The sequence below is a fragment of the Nothoprocta perdicaria genome, unplaced genomic scaffold, assembly GCF_003342845.1.
Source record: "Nothoprocta perdicaria isolate Ctin4 unplaced genomic scaffold, notPer1 scaffold_39, whole genome shotgun sequence".
NCBI lineage: Eukaryota > Metazoa > Chordata > Aves > Tinamiformes > Tinamidae > Nothoprocta > Nothoprocta perdicaria.
Window position 1 is genome coordinate 1,155,691 of NW_020455632.1, and position 19,893 is coordinate 1,175,583.

Here is a 19,893-nt window from a genome sequence, read left to right on the forward strand (position 1 = left end):
CTTTGCTCTGTTCTTGGAAAAGATGGTGGTACCAAGAAATGGTGGGAACATCTAAAGTGGGGATTTGGGAGCAGAAGTTTGCCTTAAAAGCGCCTTCATTGAAAGCAAGCAAAGGATCGTTAAGACCTGCTGTTTTAGTCCTGATGATTAGCTAGTTCATCTCTTACTTTCACAGAGCTTATCTTCCCAGGACATCCATAAAACTGTGGTGCACAAATTTAATCTGAGATCCACAAATAGTCCTCCTGACTATTTATGTCTGAAGCTCAAGAACTGTCACTGGATGATCGCTGTAGAGGAACAGACCCTTAGCAAGAAGGACCTTGAAGAACAGGTACCTTCTGTAGCAGTAAGTATAGGGTTTAATTGCACTATTTTGAACTATTTAAAAGCAATCTTCCCTCTTACTCCTACATGCCCATGTTTACTAGAATATCTAGAAACAGAGCTAGATACATACTAAAAAACACAAAAAAACCCAACTCTGTAATAAAGAACAGGCCTCTTCATTGGGAGGTTTAATAATGAAACATCTTACAGCAATTCTTTAAGGTCCAAATCATGTCAGGGTACACACGTGACTAATTTTCTATTTACCTTTTCCCCTTAAAAATGCCCAAACCAATAGCATAACCTCATAGTCACCAACCATACTGCAGCACCATTCGGCTCGCAAGAGGTAGAGAACTACTCTTCTGACATAGCCCCAAGAAGACCCATAAAGCAAGTACAATCCAGTGGACAAAGAAGACCTTGCCTTGCATGACTCTAGCATTAGTTTCCAAAGCACCAGAAGAGTCTTGCATGTCACTGTCTCATTTGATCTGTAGCTTTGTTTTCGCTTGCYCCCTACATGCAAAGAATTCGAGTGCCATGTCCTGACCATCTGCAGAAGTTAAATCATAGGCACTGGACATCTTTGTCATCAGGTTCTTGCTCTGCCGAAATAAGAGTAAATCAAGGCAACTCTAATCTGATCAGTGAGGCCAGCAGGGAGGTCCGGAGCTGGCTCGAGGGCCACACACGGACTTGCAAGTTGCCCAAATGCTCCATTACGAGCCTGGACTCAGTTACATGAACATATGTGGTGCAGGCAGGAGGCTGCGTGTGCAGAACGATGAGCGCCAAGCCCAGCGTAATCTTGCTCTACAACTCTGCATCTTTTCCTACTTTTCCTTGCCTTTAAAGCTGTGCTGCTGTTCCCCAGTCAGAACCTCTAAGCGGGAGCTGACCTGTCTGATCCCAGCTGGGGTCTGAGCCAACACAGATTATCGCCAACGGAGAGCTACAAAATCATAGCTGTGGCATGTTGAGGTCAGGGAGGTTTTCTCAGCTGAAATCGCTTTCCCTCTCGCTCTCCTTGGCAGCAGAGTGTCTTTGCTCTTGCTTTTCCGCTTAGGGAGCTGCTCACGCTCGGAGGCGATGGGTTCTGGGTCATCCCCAGACCCCACATTGACCTCACATTTCGTGCTGGGATCATCTGAAGGTACCCCCTGGATCAGCCTCGCTCTACATCCCATCAACTCAACTACAAGAGCAGCCCCAAGCAGGGCCCTAGGGACTCCACAGGTCTCAGCTTGTGGTTTTTAGGCCTTTTGGATGTGAAGTAGACATGGCCTGGGGTGTTGTTCTGGAATGGACTCGTCTCCGTCTCCTCAGCACATCCTTAGTCCACAGGCTGAACGTGCTGTGTCTCCGAAGCCTGTGGCTCACACACATGCATCACGCAAGACATTTAATAACTTTATTAAATAAACCAATAAGTACTTAAAGTTGCAAGCCAAATGGGACCAGTGCTTATTTAATGTAGCCAGAAACGTCTAATGCTGCCCTGTCTCAATGACTCATGACACTGAAAGCCCAGCAAAAGCACAGAAATGCTCTGTGGCTGCTGTAGAGCTGCATACAATCTTCTTTTAAGTGCAAATGTGTGCGAAAAGCAGTTCGTACTGATAATATTTAAAATTACATGTCTACTGGAATAAAAGAATGTGATATTTGATATCACACACGTTTTTTATCATGTAAAAATATGGGTTAAAGACACAAGTTTCTCTTAATATCTGTACAATGCTCACATCATATATATCAACAGCATATTTTTTCATGTAAACACAACACAAAAAGCAGATATTTGGGGTTAGTCAGCTGCTTAATGATTCATTAGTCATATATGGGTAGAWTTTTTTTCTTTTGGTTTCAACCACATTACTTTTAAAACATTTCCTAAGTATTCGCTTAAGCCTCTCTGAGATATAAAGTGTTACTACCATGAAGTTATGGTAATCACTGTCTCTCTAAAGCCACAACAGTTCATTAAAGAAGATCTGTTTCCTAAGCTGCGATAGTATGTGAAAAACATGCGTGAGTGTTATCACATCATTAATAAACCCCAATCCTTCAAAGTGAGGAAATGGACAGTCAAGAACATTATAAATCTTGCTGTGTCCACAGAGGATAAAATACATTTTTATTATCTACTATGAAGAATATAAATTCCATAACAAGGGGAAGCTATAATTTTGACCCATTCATTTTTATTTTAAAACTACCCTTCTTGTTGATCTTTTCAATTTCAGCATGTAAATATTTTAAGAAATAGCAGCGAATGGAAAGTATCAGTTAAGATGTGTACTAATAATACATTTTTCATTATTTGTGCTGGCGTTTTTGATAAAGTATCCATAAATACTCATTTTGAGTCAGCTTTGCCCTAACAATGCCCATTCAACAGATCGAGGTCCTCTTTGCTGAACTAGACATTTTAAACCTAAATTTATTTCTGCCCTTGTCAACCCGCTCTCTCATTATCTCACTATTCACTGACAAATGAAATGATGAATCATGAACAGAAAATCATGGGGTACAGAGAACTATGTACACTAAATAAAAATAACCTCATTATGTCAATTGTGTGTAGCATGATGGAAACCTCCAATGGGACCTCTAGGGGTTAGTGTAATACACGCAAAGAATAGTAGCATTGTATTGAAAATAATGATGAATGCATACTTGAAGGGTGAAATTCATAGCATGACTGATGTGTAGTAATGTTGGGGCTATATGGGGATTTGCATTTGTGACTGATCACTGTGCGACATTAACAGACAAGAGAATTTAAATTCATCCTTCACAAAGGTTTTGTTGAGCGCTTAGTTGGACTCCCAGGCTACTCCCTTTGGAAAATTGAGTGGCAAATCTTAGATCCAAAACAGCTATAGGGTAAAGCTGTGTTTTAAAAATGGATTCTAAGATATTCACATTCACAACAAACTAAACTTGTCAACGTTGAGTGATACATTGAGTATTTACAGCACTGATGCCAAAATACTGGCTCTGAGACCATCCTTGAATGTCTTACTTTATGTGATACCTCAGCTAGGCCCAAGCTGTGGAAGACGTCAAGGTGTCAAGGAGCTCAGGACATTCGTGTTGGGGACAGTGGGCCTGCACCTCTCTCCACTGGCTACGTGACCAAGTCGCCCACGTTCATGGTGTGACTCCATCTACTTCTGTCTTTGTCTTTCAGTACAGACGTCCTCCAGCAGCCCGAGGACTCGTCCCCAAATAGTCTCTCATGGTAGCAGTATCTTAACCACGAGGTGACCATGTGTGTGAGGTACCATCGTATTTTTAGAATGGATCATTTTATTTTATAGTCCATCTCTGGACAACATCTCCATGTCTTCTAGCAGGGCTATTTTTATTATCACCATATGCAGGTGTCCTTGAGAAAGGGCTAACAGCACAAACTTTTTAAATGCCTCTTACCAATGTACAGTTCTGGTGCAACGCGTGTGCAATACCCAAAGCCAGACGAGCATCCTGCATGTAGGAGCACACGGCACAACATGTGTTAGGCAGGACTGCTGCAAAGCAGAGCTGGAAGCAAAACAACTGCCTAAAATTAGTTCCAGAAAATAACTGCTACGGAAGCAGTAGAACTTGCTTTGCCTGTACTAAATTGATAATGCAACAGTTTCCAGAAAATTCAGTGAAATAAAGTTTGGGAGAAAAACAAGCCAGTGGGATGTCAATGAAATGAGAYTCACAGCAAGGCGATTTATACAAACAGCTTTCATTACCCTGAGCAGCCAYACTGGCTTGTCAATCTTTCTGAATGGCAAATATTTCTGTGCACCAGAAATCACGACAGAAAGCAGCCCGCTCACAGACACTGCTGTCTGCTGCTGAGCATTTCTGTTACTCACCAGTTTTAGAAACAACTATTATAGCTCTCTGGCCAGATCCGCAGCACAGACAAAAAGTTTCTGCCCAGTCATCAAAGAAATATCTCGAGGTTGAGTACCCATCTGCTCCAATGCAACTATTGTGTTTTCCATATAAAATCAGCACTCTATCAAAAATGATATCAAGCAAAGCAGTCTAAAAGCATAATCAGCCTCCTGGTTATATACAGAAAATTACTTGAGTGAACTGCGATAACTTCTAGGATTGATTAGTCCTTATGTTAATCACTTTGTCATATGCTCAGATTATTTTTGGACAAGTGACCACACTGAGGTTGCACAATATGAGTTGGTAAATGGAATACAAGGGAATTAAAAATGTCCTAGGGCTTTTCCCTGATAACAGAGCATCGCCTGCAAAATGCAGAGTGTCCTCTGATGCCAGTGAATTTCACCCATAGCAGAGCATTTATTTGACTGTTTTGAAATCAAATATTTAAAAAAAAATGACATGATAAAACCTAAAGCAGCAAATGTGTTCCAGTTCAAATGTTGGTATTACACATCAGAATAACTGTTCAATCAGCCTTCAAAAGGCATGAATCTAAGAAAGACCTAAAGAGAGACTCATCTAGTTGAGGAAAGGCTATGAGAAGAGAATATGACTAAAGCTTCCAAAATACAGCAGAGCTAAAACTATCAATTACTAGACCTATATGTGAGAATAATATATGTCCTTGCAATCTCYTCATCTGACTTCCCGCTTTTAATATATGTTGCAGGATTTTTACTCAATAATTTCTATGTGAATTAGAGTTGACTTAAAAATTTCTCAGGGCGATGAGCTGCTTGCAATCATTAATTAGTGTTCAACCGTAAATCATTACTTCCAGTCCAAATGCACTTATTTTTGAGATGATCCTGTAAAATGTCACTTTCCAGCTATGATATCTTGATGGATCTTGGTAAACTAAATAGACCAATTTAGTTCTAACATCTTTTTTGTGGCCCATGAAGGCAACGAACAATCCCCTAACTTGTTCTGTGTTAAATATCACACAATATGGTGGTTGGAAAGCCTGTCTGCTCTAAAGCCCATTTTATATCCACTAACCTGTTTATTTTGTACCTTATAGTAATTCTTGCCCGGTGTATAGACAACTGGTCTGTCTATTCAAGTAAAATTCTCTCATGATGACCCATAACTTCAGCCCCAAATTACTGCCCATCTACCCACCAAATAACCTTGCATCAAAAATGTGTTCTGGTTTAGAGATGTAGGTGAACATCTTCTTTYGAAAAAAAAAATTAAATGATTTTATCTTTGAGATCATTTATATTACTAAATAACAGCACCTTTAGATGATCCTCCACCACAGAAGCATTAAAAATATGCAAAAATATGAACCATGCAAACCAGAGATATTTTGCATAGCTCATTATCACTTCTCCTCTCTCCATCCCCAAGTCAGACTTGCAATCCAGACCACCATGCAGCCACTAAAACTATTTTGCATACAGGACAGAGCAGGAAAAGGCAGAAAGAAATGGCTTGGGGCTCTTCTGCTCTGGCCTCTTCAAGCATATGAGCAATTATTCTCATCTTAGCACCTATGGAAGCTATTAGGAGCAAATTACACTACAGACTAAGAAATATTTCCACATATGGGCTGCATTTGCTTTATTTTTTTATGTTACTGTTTGCTTGCTTGCTTGTCTAGGGATGCTGTGGTTTAAGTAGCTTCATTATCTCATAATTTTCTAAAAATAAAAAAAAAAAGTAGATACATGTATATGCAAACACACATTTCATGTCCTTATTTTCTGTGCTGAAATTAAAATAAAAAGGTTAAAGCATGCATTTCTCCGAGGTGTTTGCTTCTCCTTCCTAAATCAAAAATACGGTTTTCCTTATCACATAATGCTTTATTACACTTAATGGCCATCCGCCCATGACACTAAAAGGCACTGCAAATATTAAACTCATTTTGCAAACACGCACTTCGTGGAGGTCTTGGGGTGTTTTCATAACCATTTCACAAATGAGAAAACACAGCGAGGTGATTTACCCGAGGGGAAATTGTGAGCCAGAAGCAAGGTCAGGAACAGGAGCCAAGCATCTCTTCACTCCCAGGAAGGCTCCTGCAGACAACCTCTCATTTCCCAGTATTTTTTTTTCCCCTTCATTTCAGGCATAAACTACAGCTAGGTAAGGACTTGTTGGAAACACAGGAAAAATTGAGGTTTAAGGGTTAGCTTGAGTCTGCTTGGACAAGGGGCAATGGGTGAAACCCAGGCAGTTCCATCTCCATGTGAGGAGGAACTTCTTTCCTGTGAGGGTGACAGAGCCCTGGAACAGGCTGCCCAGGGAGSTTGTGGAGTCTCCTTCTCTGGAKATCTTCCAAACCCACCTGGATGTCACCCTGTGCCCCATGCTCTGGGTGTCCCTGCTTGAGCAGGGGGTTGGACTAGATGATCTCTAGAGGTCCCTTCCAACCATTCTGTGATTCTGTGCCATAAGGAATCAGATCCAGAGCTYGGATTCAGATGAACACTTTGGAAGTGCCAAACATTTCCCTGTCCATCCTTCTCCYTCTGAGGACACGGTCAGAGAGCAAGCAGCAGTCCTGTGTTCAGTGCATGGCTACAACATGATTGGAAACTGCTCTGAAAATGGGCTTAGAACTTAGCATGTAACCAAACTAACAGCCTAGGAAACTTTTCTGAAATAGTCCACGGTAATTTCAGAGCACTGAAGCAAAACTGGAGGCAAAACTGTGCTCCTGGGTACAGGAGGCCTGGAGGACAAGAGAGGTGAGGGCATRTTGTAGAGATTCACTCATTCATTCACTCACTCATCACGGTGCTTCCGGACAATGTCCGGTTCCTTTCCCGCTCCTCGGCATCACATCCCAGCGAGCACTTCACGTGCGCCTGGTTTTTATCAGCTGTCACCCTCTTCGCCCGTCCTGCGCATCGTTTTCTCAGGGGAAAAAGCGGAGCTCAGATAGCTGCTGCCCTGCTAGCCCTGCTTTTTCAACACAGCTACTTGTCTGCAAAACGTGCGGAGGGGTCTGAAATCTAAAATAAATGTGGCAAATGTTGGCACCCGGCAGCTCCTCTTATCTCGCTGCCCTCCATAAACACAGTGGGCTATCGATGTCCATAGTCACTAATACAACTGCTGCTGCTTAAATGCTTTGTAGTCTACAAATGGGCCAGGCCTACAGTGACAGACTGGATAAAATAAAGGTTTTTGCAATGAGATAACGTTTCTACCTGCATTTTTGACGGGAAAAATAATCCCAAGCTTGATTCTTTGCTCTTTTGTTGCTCTGCAAACTACTGCTGAGCTCTGCTTCACTTCTTGCACCCGTGTTGGCAGTTACTACGTCTCTCAGGTTCAGCCTGCTCAGTTTTATAATGTGTGCCCAAACATTTTCAAAATTTGCATCCAAAGAGCAGCATTGAGCATGCTATTATAGYTGCTCTCAAGAAAGGACTAAAATATTCTTCAGAAATGGCTCTGTAATTTGAGTGAATCAATGTATTGCAAGCTTAGTTCCTTTACTGAAATAATTGAGTCGTTATTATTGAACCTCCCATTACTCTTTACAGCAAGGAAGGACTTAATCCTTTTACAATGCTTATATAACCAGTCAAATCTGAATTGGTTGGAGGAAGACAGCAAATATAATAAAAACTATAAGGCTTTGGGATTTTTCACTATTCATCCCAGTTGAAATTGTTTGTTTGCAAAAGCTAAACACTTCTGGGGTCTGGGAAAAAAAAAAAAAAAAAGAAACAGATTTTCCACAGAGCTGATGTAGCCTAGTGGAAAAAGTGAGAGATAAGGACTTCAAAAGCACATGAATTTCTGTTCCCAGTTTTATCCGAGTTCTCTGGGCAAATCGTTTCTGTCTGAATTTCCCTGCTGTGTAAAGGGGAGCAAGGAATGCTCTTCCCTTTCCAAAGGGATTTATGAATGAAGGRTGTAACATTTTGATTAGATTCAGCATTTTCCATTGTGCACAGCGGGGCTCATGATGGCAGTTCTGCCTTACTGCATCAACGGGGAATTTGCATTTGACTCAGAGGTGTTTCAAGCTCCCACGTTCACAGCCAGGAATCTGAATGAAGGCTGGAAGAGAGATGAGCACCACAGATGCTCTCATACAGGAGAAGGCCTTTCAGAAGGATGAGACATCACCTGCATTTCCTTCACTCTGTAACTGAAGTGTATGTGGACCTTGCTCAAGGTCTGAGATACTGCAAGGAGCGTGGCCTGATGCCACCAATAAAGCTGCAAGACTGAGGCTAAATAYTGTATCAGAAGAGCATGAAGTCTTATCTTCATGCCTGCAGATAAGCAGGAGCTGCAAAATTCAGATTCACATCTTCAAATACTGCCACGTACCTCTGTTAATATGCAGCACTTCAGCTCAGACCAATATAGTGTTGGCAGCCAGCCTATGAATTTTAGCCTCAGATTCTCAAGCTTCAAAATAAAACCTGTGGGAAAGGCTTTTCCACGGAAATTACAACTTTCGCAACTACAAATTGGCTTYGGCTCTTTTGGACCGAAAATTGTACATGCCAGTCTGGAAATGGCAACGCTACATGGTGATGCCTCAGGAACTTGCCCATGGAGCGACTCATCTGCTATTTAATTTTACATGCCCTAGATATGGCTAGATCTTGTCTCCCAAAGCACCCTGCTCTCCTCCTGGAAATCTCTGCTTGTAGCATAACAAGAAAGCTACCCAGAGGAGAATGAAAGCAGAAGCCACCCTGTGATCCCCACACAGTATTATTTTGTAATTTGATTTTTTTCTTTTTTACCTTTAGAGGAGATCAGGCTTGGAACATCACGAGCAGGGGCCGAGGGCGAGCTACATATTAAAGTTACAAATTACAGCTTAAAACCCTGGGTTTTGGAAGAGCCAGGGGTTCTGTTGTGTGAGAGATATAGACTGCACCATCCAACGGCACGGGACCACGTTGTCCCAGGCTCTCAACACCCCAGCTGCAACGTTCAGGACCTGAGCCATGTGCAAGGGAGTGTGAAGTTTGGCAGCCAGCAGCACCACAAAAATATTAAGTGAGATTTATAATACCCTGGAGTAACTAAAACCAAATAAAATATCTCAATCRAACGGTGTCGCTTGGCTGTAAAGCCCCTTGGCAGCCCCCAGCGCCGGTTCAGCAGAGCGGCTGCCAGCGCCAATCCCGGTTTCCTGGACTTTCCTCAGCGGCCTCCCRTTTGGATGCTTCCTGAGCCAAAAGGGGGCAGTTTAGGAGTTCCCTGGCTGTTGTCTTCCTTAGGGATCTCCCACATGGATCACTGCAGCACTAGGACCCATCTTCGTTGTCAGCAGATGGAGTTTCTCACTTGGTTCATGTAGTAACCATTGGTATTTGAGTAATTTTTTGAAATTATTATTTTTTTTCCATAAACCTATTAGAAATCTATTTCCTTCTTGTGAAGATCTGAAATTCTGATTATCACAGATTGATGTGAACCTTTCAGGTCCCGGGCACTGCACAGGAGCTGCCAGCAGGCAGAGTGCTCCAGGGTCGGCATCCCTGCAAACAACTGCCCAGCAAAACCATTGCCTTTGAAAGCAGCAATCTGATCTGCTAAAAGAGAGGACTGTTCTGCATTAATTCTGAACTTTAAAAGCTTGATGAGCAGCGGCCATTAGCTCCTTGATAAATTACATAACCTGCTTTGTAACTTTCCTTTTTTTTTTCAACTAGAAATCAAGTTGTTTCAGGCTTTTGTGGGGTAGGAGTAGGAGGTTTAATTATTTGCTAGCAATTTCATTCCTGTGCTTATAGGAATGGAGCAGGATGTCCCTCCGTGAAAGGAAATATTGTAGAGTTTAGCAGATGCTCCAAAATAGGAGCTAGTTGTCACCAAGTTGTTGAGTGTATCCATATGGATGGAGAAATCCCCATCCGGGGGCAAACTGCCCATTTATGTCATCTTGAATAAATCTCCTTTTAATCTCTGCAACAAAGAAACTCATCCCTTCATTTCCTTAAGTGAATATAGGACACAGAGATTACAGATAATCCTGCAGTCTTCCCTTTTTTCTTGCACAAAGGGCAGATATGAGCAGATCTCCAAATAACATTACCCTGCAGACCACAGTTAAGGTTGCCAATAAGGGTAACTAAGTTGTATAATTTCCAGCTCTTTTCCTGTTTCACTTGTCCACAACAAATCACACCTAATATTACAAGGAATTTCACTGGAACCAAAGGGATTTGGCCATAGCAGCACAATGTACATTGCCCAGGAGCAACAACCAGGCAACTTGTGGCTACAGTTTATTATCCTGATCCTTTTCCATTAGGCAACAATCTGCTATATTCAATTAAAACTCACTAATTTACCTGCTGAAGACTTTACATTTTTTCTTACAAAGCTCTGAATCTTTTCTATCCATCAGGTCATCAACAACCTTCTTTTATAGAAAGTCTCACAGTACTTGCAATCATTAATTTCATTAAAAAAAATGTGAATCACAATCTCCTTTTCTGTCAAAAGTGAAGATGTAAGGAATATGCCTGAAATCTGTCAGTTAGCTGACAGTTAGTTAGTGAAATCTCTAATTTTTCCTTTTGGAACCCAATCACTATCATGCTGAACTCTCCATTAAAATATTTCAAGGGTCTATAATAAGCAAAGATTCAAATTCTTCCGATTTTATCAAGAAGGTTTGAATACTTGCAAACCATGCCTGTGGGGGATGAAAAGTACATGTTGCTTGTTTGAGGGACAAAACTACCTTTTGCAGTTACGTTTCTCTGATGAAAGGATGCACATCCACAAGAATTTAGCTGCCATAAAGAAATTTAAAGCAGTAAAAGGCTTTCATCTTTACAAGCCAGGGCAATCTGAAGGGATTAGTTTGAGTAAAAAATACAAAAAAAAATTGGCAGGCTCCAAAAGATGGTCAGACGTCATGCTCTTCTGGTATAATATATCTTGGGAACATGCTCAATAAAACAATGAAGTTATTTCTAGGTAAGCAATATTTAGCTGGCTGTAACTCCAGGTTCAATTATAATGGCTGTTACGATACAATTCTTATTAATGATAGCTCTAATTGCAGTGTTCACAATCTTCTTCCAAAACCACCSAGACAACTTCCTGGAGACCAAGAATTTTGATTAAATTCCTTAGTTAGTTCAACTTTCATGTCGGATACACATCCACCACTATCAATGAAATTGCATGCATGTGTCTGAAAAAAAGARTGAGAGAAATAGCATATTTGTGATTTCCCTGGGACAAAATACACTAGTCACACAGATACTCAGTTTCATGGACAAGTATATGACACTCCATGAAGCTCCCCTTGGATTCACATAAGTCTTTTTGACTATATGTCTGCATAGACTAATTTCTRGCTATTACTACCTACTGGGTTGATTTTGATCCAAGAGGAATAGGCAGAAAACTGTTCTGTTTTTTGACAAGAATTATTTCAAGGGAATTTTATTAGATTTTTATTGCCCTAAGTGAAAAAGGTTTTTTCTATTTAATCATGGTAAGCCAAGCATGTTCTATAAATTACTGTTAAACTGCATCTACGAAGCTTGATTTTGTTATTAAAAAGTAAGCACCGGCAAGTATTGAACAAAGATGAGACAAGTTTGTCCCCAGATTACTAGGGAAAGAACAACTAATTGTTAGCTTAAATAAAGCTTTATATAAAGGCCCACTTCTTAAAAGAAAGCGAATGTGTATAGCTCATCTGAAGTAAATGGAGCAGTATTCATTTAAGGAGCAGAATTTATTTATTTCAGCAGGAGATTCAATTTTAAACACTTCAAAAAAAAAAAAGAACAAAGCAACAAAAACAATAAAGGAAAATGATTCTCATTGCCTGGGTCAAAAAAAGTCCATAGAATTTTTTCTCTCATAGAAGTTTAGTTTAATCAGTAACTAATAATTTAAGGTGCCTTTATAGTATCATTTTAAAAAGTCTGTTCCCGTACTTTACAAATTTTGAATATCTAGTTTCTCCCTAAAAAGGGTGACTCCTCTGTTGTCACAGGAGGGCAAAGCAAAGGGCCCAGGACTCACTTCTGTCACAAGTACCTGGGGCAACGCAAGAGAACGGCAGCCCTGAACGCCTTGGAAAAGAGACGTSCTCTTATGTCTCTTTACGTCTCTTACAAACAGATTCGGGATGTTAGAAATAACGTCTGCTTGAGGGCACAAGAGAAGGGCCAGAAACAATGCTCGTCTTTCCAGACCAAGGACCAGCACAGATTAGGGACTGATCTGCTGGAAASCAGCTCCACGGAGAGGGACCTGGGAGTCCTGGTTGATACCAAGTCAACCATGAGTCAGCAGTGTGCTCTCRTGGCCAAGAAGGCCAATGGGATCCTGGCCTTCTTGGCCAGTATCAGGAGGAGTGTTGCCAGCAGGTCAAGGGAGGTGATTCTGCCCCTCTGCTCTGCTCTGGTGAGGCCGCACCTGGAGTAATGTGTGCAGTTCTGGGCTCCCCCRTAGAAGAGGGACGTGGAGCTTCTTGAGAGGGTCCAGCGGAGAGCAACAAAGATGATTAAGGGACTGGAGCATCTCTCATATGAAGAGAGACTGAGTGAGTTGGGCCTGTTTTCTCTGGAGAAGAGAAGACTGAGAGGAGATCTGATTAACATGTAAAAGTTCATGAAGGGGGAATGTAGGGAGGAAGGGGCCAAACTCTTCTCATTGGTGGCCAGTGATAGGACAAGGGGCAATGGGTATAAGTTGAAACACAGGAAGTTCCCATCTCCATGTGAGGAGGAACTTCTTCACTGTGAGGGCRACAGAGCCCTGGAACAGGCTGCCCAGGGAGGTTGTGGAGCCACAACACACATTTTGTCACATTTAGGAGCCTTTCTAACTGCAAGTCMCTTTTGGCATCACATTCACAAACATTCTTTGACAATTCCACATGACTAATGCAGGCCCTTAAAGTCAAGAAATATAACATCACAGGAAACAAAACTGTAGAAAATGCTCTGATGTTGCTAAAGCACTCCAGAATTAAAGATACTGTAATTTTTACTCATATTAGTATCACAAATGCAACACAAACTAAAGACTCAGCGACAATTAGGACCCCATAATGTCAAGCATATAGAAGGAGTTAATATCCCAGGCTGCTCATCATCTATCTACACGACGCACACAAAGTGCAACTATCATTTTGCAGATGGAAAGCAGAAGGAGGAAGCAGATTGCCAAGGGCTTTCAGAAACCTGCTCAAGGAAATCTATGACAAAAACATGACATAAACCATTGCTGCTGGAAATGCTCTTTGGTGCCAGCACACCACTGTATTAATCCCATTACTTTCATATTGTATCAGGTAACTTTTCAGACACAACATAGATGCTGGATGGTAGGGGAAAATTATTATATATGCAGYATTTCCTAACAAAGCGAAAAGACATGAATCTGACCAAATTCTTCAGTCAGATGCTAAGATCTGGACTTGGTTTCATATTCTATCACAGTCTTCCTGTCTAAACTTACACACTGATCCAAAGGACCTGTTTGTGTACTTAACTAAGGCTGTGCAAAGCTGAAAAATTAACAGGTGATTTACAGTACCAAAGTTAGACACTAAGGCGCCTTATGTAGTCAGAAAGGACAATTAGGTACTTCTGAAGGGTAATCCAAAAATCCTGCTCCAACTGGAGTGCAGCCAAGAACTTCCTTAAGGGGGAAAAGAAAAGATATGCTTAAACTAGAGATTCTTTTTAAACTGTTCCCSCCATGAGGCTCCCCCTTGACCTCTGCTGCACCTGAACTTGGGTTTGTCCACGAAGGCATCATGATACATTTGGGAATCGGACCACAAGGCCTGCAAAGTTACCRCATAACAGCCTGATAGAGCATGAATGCAAAGGTGTAAAACTCTATTATACTCTTCCATGTTGAGATTATAGTTGCTSTTTCCCACTTCTCAGGAACACACGGTGCCATCAGGCTATCTAACTATTTTAGCTATATATTCATAGCTATAAATAGAAGCTATTTTGTGAGCACATCTACCTTGAGGATACAAAAATCGTAACATCTTGAGGATGAATGGAGAAGACTCTAATGTTTGGCTTAGGGTCTGCAGTAGGTGTCCACTTTGGTTCTCTGCAGCCTTTGGCCAATGCCAGCCCTTCCTGGGCTCCTCTTTGCTGGAAATTCTCAAGATATGAATACMGAGTGAGCAGGCAATGCTCAGCATTTCTGTTCTTGCTCAACAAATTTAGCCCATACGGAAAACATGGAACTGTGTTTGTGCTGAGGGGCTGCATTGCACTTGCAGGTCAGTTGGCAGGAGCATTGCAGGAAGCTCCCTGGCCTATGAAGCCATCAAGGTTAAGTCCTACTAGGAAAATCGCTGGATAAATAAAGGACAAAATGCATCCTGAAGACAAGGACTGGAATACAAGTCTTTCAAGGCTTGACTGCTTAAACCAATTACTCTCTTTCCCCTCCTCCCTCCTTCCCCCTGGCTCTTGTAACTGTTCAATGTCCAACTTAAACTGCATTAAATTACAGCTTTATTTTTTCCTGACAAGGTAATACTTGCAGTTTTAAGGATGTGGGAAATACAGCTGTGAGCCTCCTGCACTGGAAAAGGGACCTGAACGCAGATTGGCCATATCTTAAATAGCTGTTTAGTTATTAATATAGAAAATGGGCTCCTTTGGGGCATATTTTTGACAGAAAGTGTCTGAGTATTTTGGTTTGTGCTGGATCCAGCACTCCAGCTAGGCCAGGCTCCTCTGGGGATCCGAGTGCCTCCTGTGTTCATCTGAACGGAGTCAGCTCAAGGCCCAGCTCCCTTTCCAGGCACGGGCATTGCTTCAGCACAGGTATTTGTGCCTCGTTTCAGGGTGCCACATTCATTGCACGTGGGGCAATTGCTCCCAGAAATTGAGCAGCTCTTGGAAAGCAGCATTTCTGGATTGTTTCTTTGCACCCAAGTGCCTTCATTTTCCCTAAATCCCATTTTAGCTGGCGAAATGGATGTTCTGGATGTCTCTCAGGATGGCTCTGTAACTCAGCTTGTTAAAGCAGACGCAGAGGAGAATGTTAAAGCAGACGCAGAGGATAAACATTAAGCACAGGGAGATCATAATAAGATCACATAAATATGACAGAAATAATTTCAAGATGAATCTTGGGCATATCCAGAGTTACATTGACATAAAAGGAAGTTATACAGTAGTCAGATAAAACAGTTTTAAGACTTGACATTTATGTTTCCTTTTTCCCAAATGTTTTATAGACCATAGGCAGAAATCACTTTACCCACTATCTATGGGCTTCTTTTGAAAATACTATCACCAAAGACCACATAAGCACTGGAACTGCACTGAAATTGTGATTATAAACTTTTTCTGATGGCTGTTCTAATCTGGGAGTTAGACAGGCTGCCTGGCACCAACAGTGAGATATGCAGAAGCAGCACAGTTCAGGCAAGAGATTCATTTAATTTGATTTCATGAAGTCTGTTATATCGAAAGCCAGCTTCGGATAGCCTTATCTAAGCTATCTAATATCAGTAAGAGTACACAGCACCTTGTTATATCTCCGTATTCCTCATTCACATTCTCTCTGAAGTTATCCAGCAGAAKTGTAGCTTGCCACAGACTAGAGCTATCAGTTTTATTGCCATCTATCCGTTTTTTTTGCCTATTTCTGTTCTGATGGTTATATTTATCTCTGGTTAGTTACAGTGGTAGGAGGTTTGGGAGGTCAAGTTTGTTTTATAAAAAATTTTCAAGTTCAACCTGGAATAGGAATGGATTTTTCCACATCTTCACAAAAAAAAAAAAAGGCTTCAAAATATCTCTTTTCAGATTTAAGGGATGAAAAAACAAATGTCTGTGAGAGCTGCCTGGCATGGGAGACCTGTCTTCACTTCTCCACTACTCTTATTCAAATTAGAAATTCTTGTAACAAAAATTCTGACAAATTAATAGGAACTTGAAGCCAGTTTCTATTTCCTATACCACAAGCTAGGATACTAATGGCTCCTGTTACAGGTTACTCCTGTAACCTTCTTAGGAGAGATGTTATTAATATATATGGATATGGATATGGATATGGATATGGATATGGATATGGATATAAATATAAATCAAATTATTAAAACTATGTTAAAAAGCTTATTGAAAATATGAACAGGTTGATTTGGTTAACATTCTTTACTTGAAAAAAATAAAGTTATCAGTTATCATTTGTTATTTGGAGTTATCATTTGATTATTTGGCTATAATACAGAATGCTAGAGGTCCAAAATGACTTGGTCCAAATCAGTTGCTGTCAATTCCCAGCTCCCCACATTTTGCCATTTTAAGGAAAAGGCTAAATAAAATGATAGCTCGTAGTGTGAAGCACTAGGCGCTCAGGCCACATTGCTCTTTGCATTCATATGACAGTTCACATAAATATATAAAACATAGCTTTACAAAYTGATTTAAAGGATATTTTCCCTAGGAGAAAAGGTGCACTGTAAACAGCTCTATTATCTAACTCACCACTTAAGATTCACACGTGTCCATAAAGCAGGTGTTAAGTAGACCTTGTATTGATCTCTTCAAAGAGGAGTGATTTTTACTGCCAGAACAGACACACACGCTATAAAGATACCTAAAATCTTTAATTTTCTGCATCAAGACAAGAGGCTGGAAAATTATAAACCTGCCATTTGTTGCTGTTTCATGCTTGATTTCATTAGCTGGTTTTAAAGACTTCAAGAATCCGGCCCACGGTTTCATCTCTGAACCTGTCACCATTAAATATTATATTTGGCAAAGCTACTAGCAGGCATATCTATATATCCTATAGTCTGAACTGCTCTGAGAGAACTCAAATACTCAGGAAACCCATCAGAGCACAATGAAATGGATTATGAACTACACAAAAATACAGATTTGAAACTACAAATTGTTCTTGAGTGCAAAGCAGTTGGTTTTAAGAGAATATTTGGAACATGCCTTACCTGTGTAGTGCACCACGCATGTCTGACCCTTCTTCGGAAATGTCCGTCCTGTTAAAATTGTAAGAGGTTATTCTTTTATTTTCTCTGATCAGTCAGTATGGCTAGGCATTTTTAAGAAGAAAACAGCAGATTTTGTGTTGAGTTATATTTATCCAAATCAACATGCAGGACTGTAATGGGTATGGTTTAGGGTAGAAGATTCCAGTTAGTCTCCTATTTAGCTGCATGACAAAATAATACTTCCCTAAGAGTTATATATATGTACACACATACACATATAAACCCATACACTATATATAAATACATACACACGTATCACGTATGCATTTACATCTGTAAAAAAAGGACTTGTTTCTAGGTTTATAACCTTAAAATTTTCAAAATATTTTTGCTAAAATTTTTCAAATAAAATTATATTTTGACATTGTAAAACATTCCGTTTCTACACATGCTTTTAATGCCCTTCCCTCAAGAAAACTCTAAAAAGGACATATCTAATCAGCAAAGAAGAGCCTTCAAAGTTATAATATACAAAAGTAGTTTAATTTTATAGTATTCAGGCAACAGTAAAGCAGTGATGCAGTGACTTTCTGTAAAAGCCTCGTAGATCCCCTTAAAATTGYGATACTGAAAGGAAAAGGCTTCAATTGTTTTTTTGCCACTGAGAAATGGAATTCCCATTTCCATTTTCCCTGCTCTAGATCCTGCCAAAAGCACTAAAAGCTCGGAGGAGATTTTCCAGATGAATCTAGGTGCCAAGGAATGGCCTATCAAAGCAGCTGTGATTTCTGAAGCAATGCTGGCTAGCAGAGGGCCCAAGCTCAACACAACTTCATAGAATGGGTGAGACTAATTATTAACAAACTTCCTTGCCAAAAAAAGCATGAAACCGGGGATTCAGCTAGTTTATCTCCTACTCAGCTCCCTGGCTGCTATAGAATGAATTAGCACAATAGCATGCTATGCATTAGAGAGTATAAGACTTCACATAGCACGTAAGCTTATATGGCCAAAACACCATGCAAGATGAAGGCAATCTGGTGCATGTAGCAAGTGACATGAAATTGAAAGATGATGCTTCCGTGTGTCCTCTATACAGCCCTTTCACCTCCTGTGGATAGCTGGAATCTCTAACTGTGAGGAGAACAAAGCATGAAATGCAGGTCAGGACACCACTCAACTTTAGCCATATCAAACACATATTCTACACTCATCTACTGGGCTGCTTCTGTTGAAAATGGGAAGATGGATGGAAGTGGCTTAAAAACTGGAGAGCAACTCTGCAGAGAAGGACCTGGGGGTCCTTKTGGTCATGAGCTGGTGGACTTGCCCTCATGGCCAAGGCCACCAGCATCCAGGGCTGTGTTAGGAAGAGTGTTGCCCATAGGTTGGCGGAACTGATCCCTCCTCTCTGCTCAGCCCTGGTGAGGCCACATTGGGAGTGCTGGGTTCAATGCTGGGCTCCTCACTGGATTTACTGGAGCCAGTCCAGGAAAGGGCCACAAAAATGATTAAGGGACTGCAGCATCTCTCATATGTTCAGCCTGGAGAAGACTGCGGGATGGGGAGAGGGGACAATGTTATCAATACATTTAAATATATGGAGAGGGGGTGTAAAGAGGATGGGGTCTGACTCTTCTCAGTGGTACCTGATGACAGGACAAGAGGCAAAGGGGCACAAATTGAAACATTAAAATCCACTTGGGCACAARAAAGGACTTGTTTGCTGTGAGGTTAACAGGATACTGGAAGAGGTTGCCCAGAGAAATCTCCAACCTTGAAGATACAAAAAAAGCCACCCAGGACACTAGGACAGTCCTGTGCAACATGATCCTTCTTGAGTAGGGAGGTTGGAGCAGATCATCTCCAGGAGGTTCCTTCCAGCCCAAACTATTCTGTGGTTCTATGAAATGCTCTGAGAGAAATCCAGCCTACCCCAAGAGGCAAGACTATGCTTGGGACATGACAACAACAGAGATGTCTGCTTTCAAGTAGGCACCTAACCTGAGAAAAACTTATGTAAGATGGATCCTACCCTTGGTAAAACAGGTCTTATTCAAACGATAAACTGTTAATATAGAGAGCACAGAAAAGAAATATCAGCCCTCAGTGACACATAATCCACCATGTGAGCGCAACAGCAGCAGAGTCACAGAGGCTGCATAAATCCCCATCRCTGCCGAACTAGGAACGGGGATTCTCAAGACCGCTGCCCGGCTGTGGCTTTACAAGAACGTCTCAAACCAGCTGATTTTGATTAAGACTTGCAAGCGAAAGAAACAAACCCACAGCACTGCTGCTGGTCACTGCACTGAGCGCCTGCAGACACTGAACAGCGACCGGCAGCAGCGTGAGGATGGAGCCCTGCTTCCCGCGCTGCACTACGCGCTACCCCGCGGCAGCGCCCGGGCTTTGCGCCTGCCGGAGGCAGCAGATCCACGGAGCCGAAGGGCGCGGGGGGAGAGGCCAATGCGACCCCCTCCACGAGGAGGACAAGGACCCCGCACCAGGATGCTCAAGCTGCCGGTGACTTGGGCCAGGGATGCGGACTGGCTCCGTGGCCAGGGATGCAGGCTGGCCCCTTGGCCAAGGATGCGGGCTGGCCCCGTGGCCAGGATGTGGGCTGGCCCCTTGGCCAGGGATGCGGGCTGGCCCCGTGGCCAGGGATGCGGGCTGGCCCC

At 41.7% G+C, this 19,893-nt stretch overlaps 1 protein-coding gene across 1 annotated transcript in view; it reads right to left on the minus strand.

The window, feature by feature from the left end:
* Positions 1-17,255, minus strand: part of FKBP1B (FK506 binding protein 1B) — a 35,833-nt gene extending 18,578 nt beyond the window's left edge. Inside the window, exon 1 of the mRNA XM_026044902.1 lies at positions 17,213-17,255. The gene's annotated coding sequence lies outside the window, so the exon portion shown is untranslated. The remainder of the gene's footprint in view (positions 1-17,212) is intronic.
* Between the last annotated feature and the right edge of the window lie 2,638 nt (positions 17,256-19,893).